Below are 17,924 nucleotides of genomic sequence, written 5' to 3'. Positions count from 1 at the left end.
TTTGGAAGGATGTTTAAATGTTCCAAATAATTAACTGTAGTGTGACTTCAGCTGATTTTTAATTTCTTCTTTGTGCTTTTCTGATTCTTTGACTTTTCTTTTTAAATAATGAAAATACGTTGTTAAAATATTTTTACATGGGCTGAAAAAGGAGCCCGGTTCCCAGGTTAACTGATTTATAGCAGCACTTAGCAGGAATTACATTTGCTATTTCATGTTTAATTTTGGAATGGACTTCACCTTTGGAAAATATTCCTCACAATGTAGCAAAATCAGTGAGCTCTTTTATGAGACAAGGGTTCAGTTTTTCTTCCTTCCTATTCAACAACTATGTGACTTCAGATGAGTTCCTTTACTTCTGGAAACCATTTCCTTATCAGTGAAAGAGAGCGGTAATTTCCACCCTATGGAGTGGTAGTAAGGTATAATTGAATTGTGTGCACATGCTATGAGTTTTGAAAACTTAAGGTTTTATTAGTGTTATTACTGTTATTTATACTGGAATCATGATGATGTCAAGTTTCAGGGAAATAATTTGCTTTCCTAACTGGATATCTGGTTGCTAAAAATGATGAAAAGGCTTAATACAGGCTGTCAAAAGAAAGCAAATAAAACTTAGGTCAAAAAAGAGGAACTGGACTTGTGAACTGGAATTTAATGTGTAATGCATGAAATGCCTCACAGAGATGACTTAGAGCGCTCTATGAAGGGCTGTTGGTTGGTTGATTTGATTTAGAACAGCAAAATCCATGAAAATAAACACTGACCCATCTACCCAGGAAGGGCTTTGCAAATCAAATAGCTTTTGGTCAACAGGCTTGATGACAATATGAGAAATTCAGTTTACTCCACATCTATTTTCATATATTGGATTGGAATATTCTGGCTTTTTGTGGGCATCTGTAGCAGAAATTGAGTGTTTCATCTTCAAGTTGAAAGTATGAGTCAGTTTAGTGAGCAAAGAAATACAAGTTGTATCACTGCTTAGGAATATGATGTGGGGTATGAATCGTATACCTGGGTGAGGCCTTAATGAAACACTGTGAGCCACAATACATCTCTTCTAGTCAAGTGTTCTAAAAACGATTTTCAAGGCTCTTTTTAAAGTATGGCAGGCTCCAGAACTCCTGTAGCCTAGTCAAAAGACACAGAGCTCAGTAAAATGTGGGCAAAAGACTTGAACAGACATTTCAATGAGGGTGATATATGAGGGGTCAATAAGCATATGAGAAAGTTTTCAACATCATTAGTCAACAAGAAAATGCAAATTATATACAATTTTTAAACGTGTGAGATGCTTTCTGGAACCTCTGAGATGGTTCCAGGAAATACTGCTACCCACCGAACGCTTAAAATGAAAAACACTGACCATACATACCATGTGTTGGCAAGGAGGTGGAAGCACTGAATTCCCTCCTACGTTACTGGTGGAAATGTGAAATGCTATGAACACTTGGGAAAAGTTCCCTTTTCTTAAACAGTTGAACACACACCTACTTTTGTCCCAGCAATTCTGCTTCTAGGTATTCACCCACAAGGAATGAAAATGTATATTCAACAAAGTGGAGTTGAACCAACTGTGGCTCAGAGCTGTGTCTCAGCCTTGACTGTCTGGGGGTTTCAGTGGGTTCTGTCATCTTTCTGAGTGCCACCTTCTCATTTTACAAGGATTGGTGAGATGAGGTGGTTTCTCAGTTTCCTTAAAAGCGCTACTTGTAAGAGTCTGTGAAATACTCCCTTGTGATATGGTTCTTACCTTCAGAGCCATGAAAGCTCTGCCACCCTGGTGCCGGCATGTGTATGGGCTCAGATGGCAAGTAGTCCAAAAGGTTTGATAGCTCTTCAGGAATTGTCCCCTTTTCAGAGCAAGACTCTTCCCCATCTCCTTCCCATCAGGGCTCAAAGGGAACAGAGACAGAGGTGTGTTGGCATATTTTAAAGTTGCTCTGATCTTGTGTCTGAATACCTTAAGAAGTCCATTCACCAACAAGTATTTATTAAACACCTGCTGCATATAAGGCATCGTGCTAAGAATTGGCTTTAAGGGAATACACAGCCATGAATAAAACACATTTTTCTGTCCTCACAGAGATGATCATGTGGTTAGAATATAGACAAAAATAGGATGACTTTGACCTATATGGCACAGGTGAGACATACAAAAAAGGCCGTGAATCAGAAGGATGTGAGCGATTTGTTCTGGCTAGGGGAAGAGTCTTCAAGGAATTTCTCGTGGAGAACATGGCACAGGAGCTGTACCTTAGGACATGGATGGGTTTTACCATGTAGAACCAGTTGAGAAAGAGCAGGGAGGGGAAAATGCGTGGTAATATGCCAGTCCGTGGTATATTCTGGAATGACGAAAAACTGGATACCCTGGATGGAAGATAGCTGGAGCATGGTAGTGGGAGAGGAGGTTCAGGTCATGTAACAAAAGCCTTGGTATGCTAGAGTAAGATGTTGGGATTTTATTTTGTGGACATTTAGGACCCCTGTTGATATTGACAACATTCCAAAGGACAATTTACCTGGATTGGCATCAGCAAACGATAGCCCATGGGACAAATCCAGCCTGTGGCCTATCTTTGTACAGCATGTAGGCTAAGAATGATTTTTTACATTTTCCAATGGTTGAAAAAATCAAAAGAAGAATAGTGTCTCATGGCAAGTGAAAATTATTTGAAATTCACATTTCAGTGTCCATAAATACCTTTCTATTGGAACACATTTCAGTGACCATAAATACAACCACACTAATTTACTTACGTATTGTGTATGGTTGTTTCATGCTACAACAGCAGAGCTGAATAGTTGTGGCAGAGGCAGTGTGGCCTGCAAAACCTGAAATATTTACTGTCTGGCTCTTTACCGAAGCAGTTTGCCAGCCCCTGGCCTAGATAATCAAAATCTGAAACCTGTTTAAGAACTTCATTTGTTTTTATTGATCACTTAACGTGAAAAAACCCCGACAGCTCTTCCGCTGTCTGGCCCTTTGTATTTTCTACTCATTAACATTTCATGAGAACCCAGTATGCTGTATTAAAAATTCTTTACAGCCAAAATCATAATGCTCCATGGCAAGGTTTTCCTAAGATGAAAATTTCAAAAAGAAGGCCCTAAAACTAATCCACACTGCAGACAAATGCTGGAGTAGCTATAATACATGGCATTATAACCTGTGACTCCCAGTCATAAAATGTATAGGCTGCATGACAGTGAACGTGTATGTGCACACAGTGAATTCATCCAAGGACACAGCAGGTGAAGTGTGCTGTGGAGTGCTTTCCTCCTGGCATTTGAGCACAGACTGTCTCTTTCGTAGTCAATGCCTGCAAAACTTAGTGGCAGCCAGGTGCAGAGCGTTACTTGAGAAGGTTATTTTGCTCCTGGGAAGTGAAGAGTTTGGAATTATGAGAGGTTGTGGGCCCATCATTTAAATGACTCTGTTATAAAATGAGTGAATAAGTCTGCCACTTCTCCTGGCTTCCTACGGCATCCTAAGAAAAACTGGAGGGTGTTGCTTATCTTCTGGATAGGAAAAAAATCAGAGCAAAACCTAAGTATCACGAAAAGGCCCTCAGGGTTAGGAATTCTCTTTTCTTCTTTTCCCCTCCTGTGGTACTTTGCAACGACGACAGTCTCACCAGCATCCTTGTCATCATTACCATCATTACAGCCATTAGTTTTTTGAGCAGAATAGAAGCTTTACATCGATGATGACCTTTAGTCTGGTCAACGGTCTTACAAGCTGAGTGTATGTATCATAGATGAGGGAGCAGAAGCTTAGAACGTCAACTTGCCTGACACAGCAGAACTGGTAAAGGGCAGGGCTGGATTTGAGCCTTGGTCTATCAATGTCACAGTCCATGTTGTCTTCTCACTACAGCACACTGCCTCTTCAGCCTCTGTGACAACATACGTTAAGAGTAGTGAATCTTTAAAAAATTAATTTAAAAAATTGCGGTAGAACACACACACAATTGGCCATCTTAACAGTTTTTAAGTGTACAGTTCGGCAGTGTTAGCTTTATTCACATTGTCGGGCAACAGATCTCTAGAACTTTTTCATCTTGTAAGATTGAAACTCTACACCCACTGAACACCAGCTCTCCCTTTCCTGCCTGCCTCCTGCCAGCCCCTGGCAACCACTATTCTGTTTCTATGAGTTTGACTGCTTTAGTTAGATGCCTCATATAAGTGGAATCATACAGTATTTGTATTTTTGTAAGTTGCTTATTTCACTTAGCATAATGTCCTCAAAGTTCATCTATGATGTAGCACATGACAAGATTTCTTTCTTTTAAAAGGCTGGATAATATTCCATTGTATGTATCTAAAGTAGTCAAACTCATCGAAACAGAAAGTAGAATAGTAACAACAGAACGGTTAACAGTACTGAACTGTATACTTAAAAATGGTTAAGTGTATAACTTGTGTGTGTGTTCTACCACAATTTAAAATTTTAGTTAAAAAAAATACTTCCTCATCTTTATGTATGTCATCACGAAGGCTGAAGAGGCAGTGTAGTGGGCAGACAACGTGGACTGTGGCATTGGTAGACCAAGGTTCAAATCCAGCCCTTGGTTCATTTCCAGCTCTGCTGTGTCAGGCAAGGTAAGGTTCTAAGCTTCAGCTCCCTCATCTATGATATACTCAGTTTGTAAGACTATTGATACTACATTTTCTTTATCCATTTATCCATCGATGGGTTACTTCCACCTTTTGGCTATTGTGAATAATGCTGCTATGAACATGGGTATGCAAATATCTCTGAGATTCTGCTTTCAGTTCTTTTGGATATGTATTCAAAAGTGGGATTGCTGGATCATATGGTAAGTCCACTTTTAATTTTTGAGGAATCTCCATGCTGTTCTCCATAGCAGCTGCACCATTTTACATTCCCTCTTGGTGAGCATTTTTGAATGAATATAAACCTAAATGTTTTCATTGCTCTGGGTAGATCAATGATATAGCGATTCTAAAAGTCCCAGTCAACACTAATCTGGATTAATTAAAAGAAAAGTCCCATCAGAACCATTAGAACCTATGAATTATAGGATGTCTTAAAATAAATGCCTTTTGTTTCATACAGATATTTAGAAACAAAATAAAACAAATCAGCTTGCTGTGTCACCTAGTGAAGACTCTTCAGGGTTCTATTTAAGGAACAGAGAAAAATGGCGTCAAACTAGAAATAAGTCTATAAGTATGAATCAAGTCCATAATAAGTATCTAATATTAATTGTCTCCAACCTATGTAGAGTTTATTCAGAAGAGGCAAACTTTGGCCCAAGTCTTAAATCATTCACCAATGACGTTAAGTCAGTGCAACCTGAAATTGAGACTGTTATGCATTTAAATGTCCTCTAAATAAAATTCAAGCAGTTGTGTCTAAAACTGATCCTTGACCTACCGTAGTGTAGCCATCTTATCCTTGAGTTACGTTAGCCGGAGTCATTTTTTTCATTTCTGAATCAATATTTTTCATTCGTTTTTAAGTAACCATTCTTTAAGCTGATCTTGCTGACACGGTCGATGGATCTTTAGCATCGTCTGGATTTGTAGGCCTTTAAAGAGCCCTCCACAAATTACGTCAGCTGCTCCATCCTCCGACAGTGCATTTGCCCCTTATTACTCACTGTATTGTTAATAGCTATCTGGACTCTTTGGGGGTATGTAAGTAGCTATTATTTTTTCCTATGTAAGTAAGGGTTGAAAATCTTCTAGGTGGATGGTAGGGAATAGGAGGGGGGCCGAATATTTGGGATAATGTGGCTTTTGGTTTGATTGAGAACCATAAAGCCCTCCTCCTAACCCAGCCACTTTGCATGAAAGTGCAAAGTGGCTGGGTTATGGGTTATGAAAGTGCATGAAAGAGAGAAGGTTTTCTTATAGCTGTTTAGCCTGGAAGTGAGAATCTTAATTCAATAACTGAGAAAGGGCAGGCCAGCCTGGAGCAACAGCCTCGGCCCAGGTTACATCAGACACAGGATTAGGGGTTCAAAAGCTGAAGCGTTCTATTCTCTACCTTGAACAGAAGATCACTTGGCCTGTGATCATCTAACCTGCTGAGCAGACAAAAGGGCTCAAAGCTATAGCTGTAGCTTTGCGGGAAACTTTTAAGGTGTGAAGTCATTAACACAGACTGTGAACTTTGTACCATATCAGGAAACATCACTGGACTAGGGATCAGGAAACGTGGGTTTGTATCCTGGCTCTTCCCCTAACTGGCTACATGACACTGAACAGCGCCATTCTCTGAGTCTCCTTACCCATCTGGAAAATGAGGACAAGCTTGGAATTTGGAGTCTTGCTTCTCAAGCTGTATGGGTGAAGGATCAGGTGTTTTATTTCCGTTTCATCATCAATTGATGCTTTTGTTAAATACAGTAAGAATGAATTGCTGAAAATAATCGTGTGCTTGGATATTGACAACGTCTAACAGCAGTATGGGTTTCAGAATGCTCACTGTTGATTTCTCTTCCTATCTCATTGTGGACTCGTGGCAAACACGCGCTTTGGCTGGGCATTGGGCGTCAGACCGTATTTTAAGTAGCACTGGTTTAGAGCAGGTGTGGATGTGCACCATTTGCTTACATATTGTCTATGGCTGCTTTCAGGGCCACAGTGGCAGAGCTGGGTTGTTGTCACAAAGACCATGTAGCATCCAAAGAATGTACTCTCTGGCCCTTTATGAAAAAAAACTGTCCATCCTGGTTTAGAGGAGACACAAAATAAGAGAGCTGGATTAATTTGCTAAGGCTCTTTCGAGCACAAAAAAATAATAATTCTGCCAAGATGCTTGGTAACAGTGAAAATTGGCTGTCTGACCCTGAAAGAGAAATAACCAGAGAACACTGTCCCTTCTGGTAAATTAGATCAGTATGTTCTATAAAGACATTCTGTTCCAAAAGGAAATATTTCAATTCTTCCATCCCTTATAGTTCTAATATTCCAGGGTATTGCACCTATGCACTCTGATTACATACATAATTGTATGTTTGGTCAGTTGAGATCATTCAAAGTCAAAACTCTGTCCAGATTTCTGGCTTATCCCTCTGTTAAATTCCTGGAAATGTGTGCTCTCTTATTTCATTTCTAAAACCTAGTCTACTCCTAAGTAATTGTTAAGTCTCTCTGTTTACCACAAAGGCCTTTCCGGAATGAGCTGCAGTTTGTGGGCAGGACTTTGGTGGTTCTTCTTTACTATCTGGGCTCTAAAATCACAAGGAAAGCCAGCATTTAGGATATTGGGGAATGTGATTTATATTTGTGGACAAGTGGGTTTCTTAACACTGACCTCCAGAATCAATCAGACTTACTGTACCAGGTCACCAGCATCTGGAGAAAACCGCAAGCCTCTTATACAAGGGGGGGTGGGGCTGAGAGAAAGCAAAAGCCTATACTCTGCAGGTAGGCTGACTTGAGAGAGGAGGAGGAGGGAAGAACAGTTATGGAAGCCTATTTTATAGTCCCATACCAAATAGGTAAGTCATTCTCAGATGGATATCTTTCCATGTGGAGGGAAACATCAGACACAGACAGGACTGAATACTCCCAACCCCAGTATCACTTAGAGTATGAAACCTCTTCATTAATTCATCTTACTGCCTACTTTGGTGCAGAAAAGGAAGCTCCCTTAGTTTCCCCCTTACTTTCCTGGGTTGAGAATGCTGTTGCCACAAGGAATTACAGAAGTCTGGAATGACCTCATGATGGTTGCCTCTCCAAACACTGTGGAAACTAGAAAGCTAGCTGATTCCTTATCTTCAGCCAGGTATTGGGTATCACCGATCTCTTTATTTTCCTTCAACAAAAGGAAACCATATTACTACCTGGCCCCATATTACTACCTCAGTGATTAACTCAGTTATCTCTCCAGCCTTCCATGCTTGCCGTATCAAGCCCATTCAGGATTTTTCTATTTGACTAGTCATGACCCTGGTCATTTCTACCTCAGATGCCTCTTGGAACCTTACTCCCTCCTTCTTCCCACCACAACTGCCTTAATTCAGGCCAAGAACAAAAAGCATTTGAAGTATATTTTCCATAACAGACATCTTTTTGTCCCATGTCACATCCCTCTGATTTCGGCACCTCTGAGGCAGACAGTTCCACGTAGCCTAAAGTTATCCAACCTCGAAGACAAACAGAATTGCTTTTCTTTGCTGCCCTCGGGCCCCAGAGGCCCTCTTAACTTCTGGCCAGGCACAGCTGGAAGTGCTAGGGGATTAACATCTGGTGGCAGCCACCAACAAGCGGAGAGCCTCTGGATGAATGCTTTAGCCACTGCTCTCCTTCCCTTCTTTCAGAGAAACAACTTGGAGGATAATTCTCTGTGGATGCTCAGAGAGTCCCCGGTGGGTTTGAGTTCAAGTTACTTATGGTGATAACAAGCTCATTCCTGAAGTTTTTAATTATATTTTTCTTCTTGCCTGTCTCTTTGTTCCTGCTCTCTCACCCCTGCTTTCTGGGACTACCTTCCAAGGAAACCACCTGCTCTCTAGTTCTTGTCTTGGGCTGTGCTTTGGGGGGAACACAAACTAATATATTTACTCATTATTTATGAATTTGGAAGGTTTTATTTTTTTAAATATTTATTTATTTATTTATTTATTTTGGCTGCGCCAGGTCTTAGCTGCAGCACACGGGATCTTTAGTTGCAGCATGTGAACTCTTAGTTGCGGCATGCATGTGGGATCTAGTTCCCTGACCAGGGATCGAACCTGGGCCCCCTGCATTGGGAGCACAGAGTCTTAGCCCCTGGACCACTAGGGAAGTCCCTGGAAGGTTTTATTACCGTTGCTTTAAAGATGAGAAAGCTGAAGCGTGGATGGGTGAAGTAGCATGTTGAAAGTTTTATTTCTAGGATGTGTCCTAGCTAGGAATACATCCCAGTCCACTGTTTCCTCAACACCAGTGTCTCCTATCCACCTAAGATCCAAAGCATTTTCCTTGTAATACCTTAATTATTTGTGTAAAAATTCAGTGACATAGTTAGGCGTAGGGCATTTTACAACCCAGTTGTAGAAAGTGGCCCCTTTGCAGTTAGTCAAAAGGGTAAACATTCTTTAGATGAGCTTTGTTGAAGTGCGAGGACCCGTTTACAGTGAGTCAAAGAATGGAGACTTTATTAGCTCTTTGTTTTCTGAACCATTCATATTACAAGTACTGTTTGCCGTATTGCATTTCTTGAAATACAGCCAAATGAAGCACTTTATAAACAAAATAGGCCACTCAAATGATTTATTATCATTCATAAATTAATGGAAATGCTCCAAAGCTGAACAATTAAGCTTTCAAATATAACTACTCAAGGTCGGCTTCCTCATTAAAAAAATTTCAGATTAGCTTTAAAGTTTTAGCTCTCATTTCTACTAAGCAGAAAAGAAAATCCCTGTCCAGTTGTGAGCTATTTTTATTTTACCTTTCTCAGTCTTTTAAGACATGAGAAGTATGAAGGCAGAAAAAAAGACTGGTGGCAGAAATTTGCCTAGTATCCGGAATAGTCATAAATAACAGGCAGGGGCCAAAGATATCTTAGGAATGCTTTCTCAGCTTCTCTAGCTTTGTAATCACACAAGTGGAATGGGAAATTGGCCAAGGAAAATGAGTATATAGGTCAGAGTCCCAGAAGAAAACAGGATACTCAGTTGGGAGCTTTGAAGGAACTATTTAGAGGCACAGGTAGAGTTAAGGGAACCATTAAGGGACATTGGAGCACCAGAGTAGAACATCAGGCCTGATGAGGCAAGAGAAGAAACAGAGCTACCAGGTACAGTGATGGTTGGAACCATGGAAGAGCCACCCCCGCTGCCGCCCCCCACAGGAAATGTCATCACAGAAGAATTGTATGGAGCTAAGAGGAAGCCAGGGGAATAATTACTTGCACCTTTTTTCAAATCTCCTCTGCTGTGATCACTCTCCAGGTGACCCCCAGTAGCTAAACCCAACCAGAAGCCAGCAGTCCAGAGGTCTGAGTAATGCAGTCCGTAGAAGTCAGCCTCCTGGGGCACATAGAGGGACAGAGAGAGATGGAGGAGAGATCTAAGGTCTGGTAAAGGAAGAGGGAGGTCCTCACTTTGCTTACTCCGTCGTGAATCAATTCTGAAATATATACAAGCAAAATCAGTTTCAAGGGAGCTTTAGCTCCCCAGAAGATGGGACTTAGACCCCGCACTTATAGTAACCAGTTGAGGAACACTTAAAGTAGTTTTTAGCCTAAAGTTTAGACTATCCACTAGTGTTTATATGGAAGTCTATACACATTTGGGTACATATTTAAGCTATTCAAATTGGACAAAAATATTTTTTCACATATTCTTTTTGGGAAAATGGAGAGATCACCAGATCAGCCTCCGGGAAATGTTTTTGCCCTAGGGGACTTTGGCTTTTATTGGAGTATGGCCCCGTGCTCGTGAGTTTGCTGAAGTTTGTTCATTCATTTATTCAGTGAACACCTGTTGGGCATCTAGCAGTGTACGCAGCATAAGAGATTTCAAAATGGTCCTTGCCTTGTTCAGTATTACATGCTAGTTTAGGAGATAGATAGGAAATGAGTAAATTCTTTAATAAAATATGTGCAGATTATGATCAGCACTGTACAGGAAATGAAAACAATGAGGGGTTGAAATATAACTACAGATAAACAGTCTCAAGCAGATGGGGTGGTCAGGGAAGATCCTTTTGAGAAGAGAACATGAAAATCAAGACCTGAGTGATGGGGCAGTATTACCCAGGCAGAGGGAAGAGCAAATGCAAAGGCCTAGTGGAAGGAAAGGGCCTGATTCTTATGACAGTGTGTTTCCACCTTCCTTTAGGATAAGATGACCTGGGGGTACTTCAAAAAATGTGAATTTCTGGGGTGGGATCTAGAGAGGAGAGTCCTGGGAAACAGGTAAATGCTATCATTAGAAACATTTGGGAAATCCTGCCCATAAAGAACTAACAGTGGTATTTGGACCATAGAGGTGAAGGAGATGGGGGCTGAGTGTAAAGGGTGCTGTGTAATTTTGTTGGCTTTTCCACCATTCCTCATTTCAGCAGTGTCAGCCTCTCGGAAGCCATGATCAAAGCTAGCAAGCTCAAAATGTATCAGACACAGTCTACCCTCTGGGCCCCGAGGCTGCCATCTGCTTTAGGTATATAAGTTATGAAATTTGGTAGGCAGAACTCCAAAGATGTGCCCCCAGGATTCCCATCCCCTGGTTATTCAATCAGACACTAATCTAGATATTGCAGTGAAGGGATTTTGCCGATCTAATTCTGGTTACTGAACCTTAATGTAGGGATATTAACCTGGATCACTCTGATGGGTCCGATCTAATCACATGAGCCCTTACAAACAAAGAAATTTCTCTGACCAGAATCAGAAGAGAGATGTGACAGAATAGGAAGGCAGAAGAGACAGCCAGAGAGATGCAGCAGAAACACAGTTGTAGATATTTGAGGCATGAGAAGGACTTGACCTGCTGGTGGGGGTCCGGGGAGGCACACAGAAAGCGTAAGAAAGAATGTGGGCAGCCTCTAGGAGCAAAGATAGCCAGTAAGGAAATGAGAACTGCAGTCCTATAACCCCAAGGAACTGAGTTCAGCCAACAACTTCAACATGCTTGAAAACTGACTTTTCCTAGAGTCCCCCAAAAAGCACCCAGTCAGCCAACACATTGATTTTGGTCTTGTGAAACATGAAGCTGGGAAACCAGCGAAGCCCGCCAGGACTTCTGACCTACAGAATTGTGAGATAATAAGTTTGTGCTGTCTTAAGCCACTAGGTTTGCAGTGATTTGTTATGGCAGCCATGGAAAACGAATACAGGAGGTAACAGTCAAACATAGCAGTTCCCAACCTTAAGGCCACTCTTTACACCGTCATCATTAGGATTCCCACCGATGGTTTAGTGAATCGAACTATGTACTGGTTACCTTTTCTGAGACTTACATTCCCGATCTGTAAAATAGAGGTGGAATTATCCCTATCTTACAAAGTAGATTTGAGACCCTAATGAGATGAAAGCACCACTGGATCTTCTTTTTTTTTTTTTGCCACGCTGCACGGCATTGGAAGCGCAGAGTCTTAACCACTGGACTGCCAGCGAAGTCCCAGTATTGGATCTTTGAAACACCACACAAACATTTAGATGTTGTTCCCATAGATTTGGAGGCATTAAGATGCATTGTGGCAAGGCGCTTGCCCTTAAGCACTTTCCACGTGTTACAAGTTGGGTTGCCTAGGAAGCAGACTTGGAGATGGTACTTAGAGTTAAGATTTGAGGCATTTATTAGAAAGTGTTTGGGGTTAGCACCTATGGAAGGGAGGGGAAAGAAGCATGATTGGGCTAGGGAGAAGTTGAGCTGGGTTGCTTGCTAAAAGAAAAAAAGGCCTCAGCAGATCCCCTGGGGACTTTGGAGCTAGGATGGCCCTTCAGACTTGTCCAGGGATGTCCCAGGGTCTAGGCCTTTATGCCACTTGTATTGCTAATGATTGGATGAGGCTGACCTGGCAAGAGAACATAGCTTGATCCAGTTTGCTAGATTCAACTGAGGCATTCCCTGGTGAACACTCCCAGCAGCTGGAGGTGTAAGTCCTTCATCCCTGAAGGGGTATCTGGGCAGTCCGTGATAGTGGTCCCCAATATTCCTGACCTTTGTGGATCTACAATAAGAAGTTTTTCCATCACACGAAGGAAATCATATCTTCCTTTTTGACTTCTAAGTCTTTCTTGTGGGTCAGCAGTTCTGTCTCATGCAAGCTAGATGGTGTTCTGCTATCAGTATCCTACTTCTAACTCTGAACAGTCTCTTGAATCAACCCGTTCTCTAGGTCCTCCTAATACCCACCGATTCCTCGGCCAGATCGGAGCCTGCTTTACCTCTCTAGCATATATGTCTGACCAGACTGTGTCAAAGAAATAACAGTGGGAAGGAACTAAGGAGAATCCCTCAGGAACCATCTGAAAATGCCTGTGGGCTAAATGCTTAAGTGAACTGAACAACCGCTGGGGTCCCCAAGGCTCCAATTTCCTGTGCTAAAAGGGAACATTTTGTTCAGTGGCAGCCACAGGATTGCAAGAGAGTTTCAGGAGAGGCGTTTTAATATTTCATTTTCTCAAGCCTCTTCTCTCTTTCAAGGGGCGCAGTCAACTGGAAATGTCTTCTGACCTTGGAAGTGTTTTTATACCATACTCCAAGCCTTACAAGTTACCCTGGAATGTGAGAGCTGAAATGTTTTGGTAATGTGTGATTAAGAGGGAAGAAACTAGGGGAAGAAAGGAAAAGGATGGAAGAGATATGCTTTTTAAACATCTTGTTCAGTTCTCCTTCCCAGCTGCTAGTTTTGTCCCTTTGGAATCAGCATTAATTTTTCCCTACCTATCATGAATGTTATTGTTTGGTTATTCTAGGAAGTGGAAAATGTTAACCTGTACTGAGACCTTTGGTATAACCGAGAAAACATATTTTTGACTCGTGAGATTTTTGGTAAATATCCTTTCCTCAGATAATTTCTCAAGTGACTATTTTCCCCCAAAACACTACAAATAAGACATACTCTTAATTCTTACAGAATTATAGATAAAAGGAGAGGAAAACCTTCTGAGTAGAGAGCATGTAATTTGATCTCTACCTAGATGTCCCACAGGCAAAACATTTGTCCAAAATTGATTTCTTCTATATCTGCTTCTCCTTCTGTATTCCATGTTCTGGTAAGTAACCCAAATATCCTCTCAGTCACCTAAATCAGAAACTTAGGAATTAAAGAAATTGAGGATAGGGAAAATGGAGAGCAGGAAGTTTTTTAAACCTGACACTAGGGACATTCTCCTCTGAAAGCCACGGGAGGAAAATGTATTATAATAAAAGCAGACATTTATTGAGGAGTAACTATGTATAGTCACTATATATATATTTTAAATTTTATTTTCTTGAAGTATAGTTGATTTACAATGTTGTGTTGATTTCTGCTGTACAGCAAAGTGATTCAGTTACACACACATATATACACACACACATTCTTTTTCATATTCTTTTCCATTATGGTTTATCACAGGATACTGAATACAGTTCCCTGTGCTCTACAGTAGGACCTTGTTGTTTATCCATTCTGCATATAATAGTTTGCATCTGCTAATCCCAAACTCCCAATCCATCCCTCCCCCCTGCCCCTTGGCAACCAGAAGTGTCTGTAGGCACTGTATATTTTACATATACTAACTCACTTAAGTATTCATACCAAACCTATGAGGTAGATAAAATTATTATTCCATATTTTTCAGATGATGTAATGAAAGCACAGTGAAGTTGCTTATCCAAGGTTACACAGATAGTACAAGCAGACTGGGATTTCAACTGTCTGCCTCTGGCAGTCTGCCTCCAGAGAACATTGTTCGGTTCTAGGGTGAACAGTGTTTGGTCAGACCGATGTTAACTAAGCTTATAGGTTTTTAGCCTTTAGGATCAATCTGTAGACAAATCACGAGAGACTTGACTATGGTTACAAGTCAGGATATACATGTTGTCATGCAAAGAAAGACATAATTGACACTAGCTGAGAGATTGAAGGGAGGGAGGAGACATAGAAAGAAGGATGGGGGGACTTCCCTGGCGGTCCAGTGGTCAAGACTCCGTGCTTCCACCCCAGGGGTCACAGGTTCGATCCCTGGTCGGAGAACTAAAGATCCCACATGCTGTGTGCCCCCCCCCCCCGCCAAAAGAAAGAAAGATGGGATAGTACTATCTTTGACTAACACCATGAGGGAAAGAGAGCCTATGTTTGATAGTTGTAGACGTGGAGATTTAAAATGCTATTTCATGTTGCAGAGGTGATCACTCTTGTCAGTTTATTGGCTGGAATATAGAGGAGAAGTGAAGAGTAGATAAGTGGGTTAAGTCTACATCTAAATATCGAGACATTGATGCAAAATGCTTAAGGTTGATACATAAATTAAATATCAGTATAAGCAAATTATTGAGAAAGCAGTGCCTATCATAGAAACATAATTAGAAATAATGATTTCTCCCAAGGTAGGCAGCTGCAGTTTTTCATCATAAATTCTTTTCTACTACTGTGTTTTTAAGTATATTACTTTGCACATATTAAACAGTTTGGTGAGCCAGAGAAACAGAAGATGCAACATCAGCTTGGTTTCAGGAAAACAACATCATCCATTATATTAAGTGAAATGGGGCTCATTTGGAACCTGTTGGTATTGGAGCTTTGATCATATTTATTTTGTAAATTTGCTCTGATTTTATAATAGAATAAAAGCATAAAATTTTTATATCTAGTTTTATGTGTGTGCATTTCAAAATATCATTAGAGTAAAAAATGCTGAAAGTCAATTCTGAGAGGCCAAGCCATTTTTTTCTATCGCTTTATCACTCAAGTTTGAAAAATACCACTTCACTGTAAGAGGCTGAGCTACCTTGGTACCAACTCATTACTCAGGGCTTGGTTCAATTTCATCTCTGCTGTGAAGGCTTTCCTTAATCTTCTAGGAAGAATTGATGATGGTCTCCTTTGGGTCTCATTATACACTGTGTGTGCATTTATCACAGCTTATGTCTCTTCTTTATAGCGTTATTTGTTCACATTGATGTTTGTTTATGATTTCTAGACTAAAAGCGCTTATGAGTGGGGCCTATAGCTTATTCATCTGTATCCTTAGCACCCAGCTCACAGCCAATCACATACCAGGAGCCCAGCAAACGTTTGCTGAATCCATGGGTGGCAACAGCAATGATATTCTCTTGGCTTTCAGATTTCCCTTCAAGGGTTAGCCATCACACTGAAAAAGCACAAGGTACTTCATCCACCATAGCTTAAAAGCTTTTTAGAAACAGGAAAACATCGAGCTTTAAGCCGTATAGTCAAATTTATGGCACATTGAGGGCATCATGAAAGAGTTGTCTTAAACTCCTCTTCTGAGTACCTGTACTACTACAGTACATAGAGAGATAAGGTAATGGTGTCATTATATTCAGGTATAGTCAATATTGGCACAGTGGTTGAATATCCTAGCATATAGTGACATATCATAGTTACTTATCCAAGACCAGCTTTGTTAAGACAACTCGGCAGCACAGATTTTCACTGCTCCAGTTATTACCTCCTGTAGAGATTATCCTTCTCCCAGATAAAAATGAATCTGCCTTATTGGCATACCTACTTAAGAAAGGAGACCGTAAATCTGTAATACAGGAAAGTGAAGAGGTGAAATTGTTGAATTTTTCTGAAAAGGCCAGATTCAAGGGAGGCAGTACTAACTTTATTGAGCTCCATATTCCTGTGGGTTATCATTGGTGAGATTGTCATTCACTGCCTCATCTGCCCCCTCTCCCCCCTACCCTCCACCCCCGCCCTCCCAGCACGCATCTCCAGTGCAATCACCTGTTCATTAATTCGCTCAGCAAGAATGATCATACACCACTTAGGAGTAAAATGTTGCTCTAGGCACCATGGTTGATTCACAAATAAGACGTGGCCCTAATAAGCCAGAGTTAGAGCTTCATGCAATTTGTCTCCTGACCAACCAGTCTATGTTACTTGCAGTTTTACAACCTGGCTTTTACAAAAGGGAACGTGTCTCTTTCTAGTGATTACAGGTTTTAAATGGAACTAAATAGCTCATAGGCAGGTACTTAAAGCATGAAATTTTCCTAGGAGCCGTTAAAGCTGGCTTAGTTTCTATATTCTAAAAACAAAACCAAACAAAAACCTTATTTTATTGTGATCTCAATTACAGCAGTTCCTCAAAGAATGATGCCTAACAAGAGCCACTATGTACTATGGGAAAACCATTACGTGATACTTAACCCTACCCACTTTAAAAATATCTCATTTTATTCCCACTCCTGAATAAAAATGATTTCTTTGAAGAATGAAGAATAAGACCTCTTTTCTTAAATCTTCTGCTTTTTAAGCTTGGAATTTCTAGATTGTGATCTAGTTGGAAACATCAACATTTGAAAAAATAAGGTTTATTTAGTTCCTTCTGAATGTTTTTATTTTATTTGTCACTGAAGTTGCTTCAAAACGTTCTTAAAGATCTGCAGTAGGTATTTATGGAAACTTCTTACTCTCTAAATTACAGGGTTTAAAATAAAAAAGTATAATTTACTCTCAGCCAGGTGTCAAACAAGAATATCTGAAGGATATTAAGAAGTCTTTTGAATCTATTTCCTTGCATCCATCGTCTCCATTAGCCCCAGTTTCCTTTAAACTACCAATGCTTTTATAAGTTATAAGAAGTCTCATCTGAAATGTGGGCATCAAATGCCAATACTAAATATTTTCCATGCCCCTAAACTAAGGCTACGTATCATAATCTTAAGATATCCCCAAGTGCCCATGGGAATATATCATTCATAGAACTCAGCACTGATGTACACCGCCACGGTCCTCTCTAGAGGAGAGAAAAGACATGGTGCCGTATTTAGACTTAGTATAACAGAACACCTTTCTATGAGCTCTGGCAAGTAAATTATTGACCCAATTCACGTGTTCCATGTTTTACCAGGCCTGGTCCCAAAATAGGGTCTCAGTAGTAATTATAAAGCAGTATTTCTTCATCCCACACCCAGAATTGACAAAACCAATTCTTCCCTCAAATTGCCATTTCAACTGCTGACTCCTTGGGCTCTAGGCTGCTGTCCTGAAGCTTCCTGTTTCCCTTGTATGGGAGGAATCAGCCTCAGGTAACTGTGAGTCTTCTCAAGCTGGGGACCAGGAGCACCAGCAGTCACCTCACTGTGAGGAGGGGAGGGAGTGTGTAAGGGCTGGAGCACAGGACCGTAGTAGCCTCAGTGATACAACTCTTATTATTTCACTTGGGATTGTAGAGGAAGTCTCTGGGGGGTTTACATGCCTGAGAATTAGTACAGTGGGAGGAGGGATGAGAGGAAGGTTGTAGAAGATAGAGGACCAAT

The sequence above is a fragment of the Mesoplodon mirus genome (genome assembly GCF_964341445.2).
Source record: "Mesoplodon mirus genome assembly, chromosome: X".
Classification (NCBI taxonomy): domain Eukaryota; kingdom Metazoa; phylum Chordata; class Mammalia; order Artiodactyla; family Ziphiidae; genus Mesoplodon; species Mesoplodon mirus.
This window is presented reverse-complemented; position numbering follows the sequence as displayed.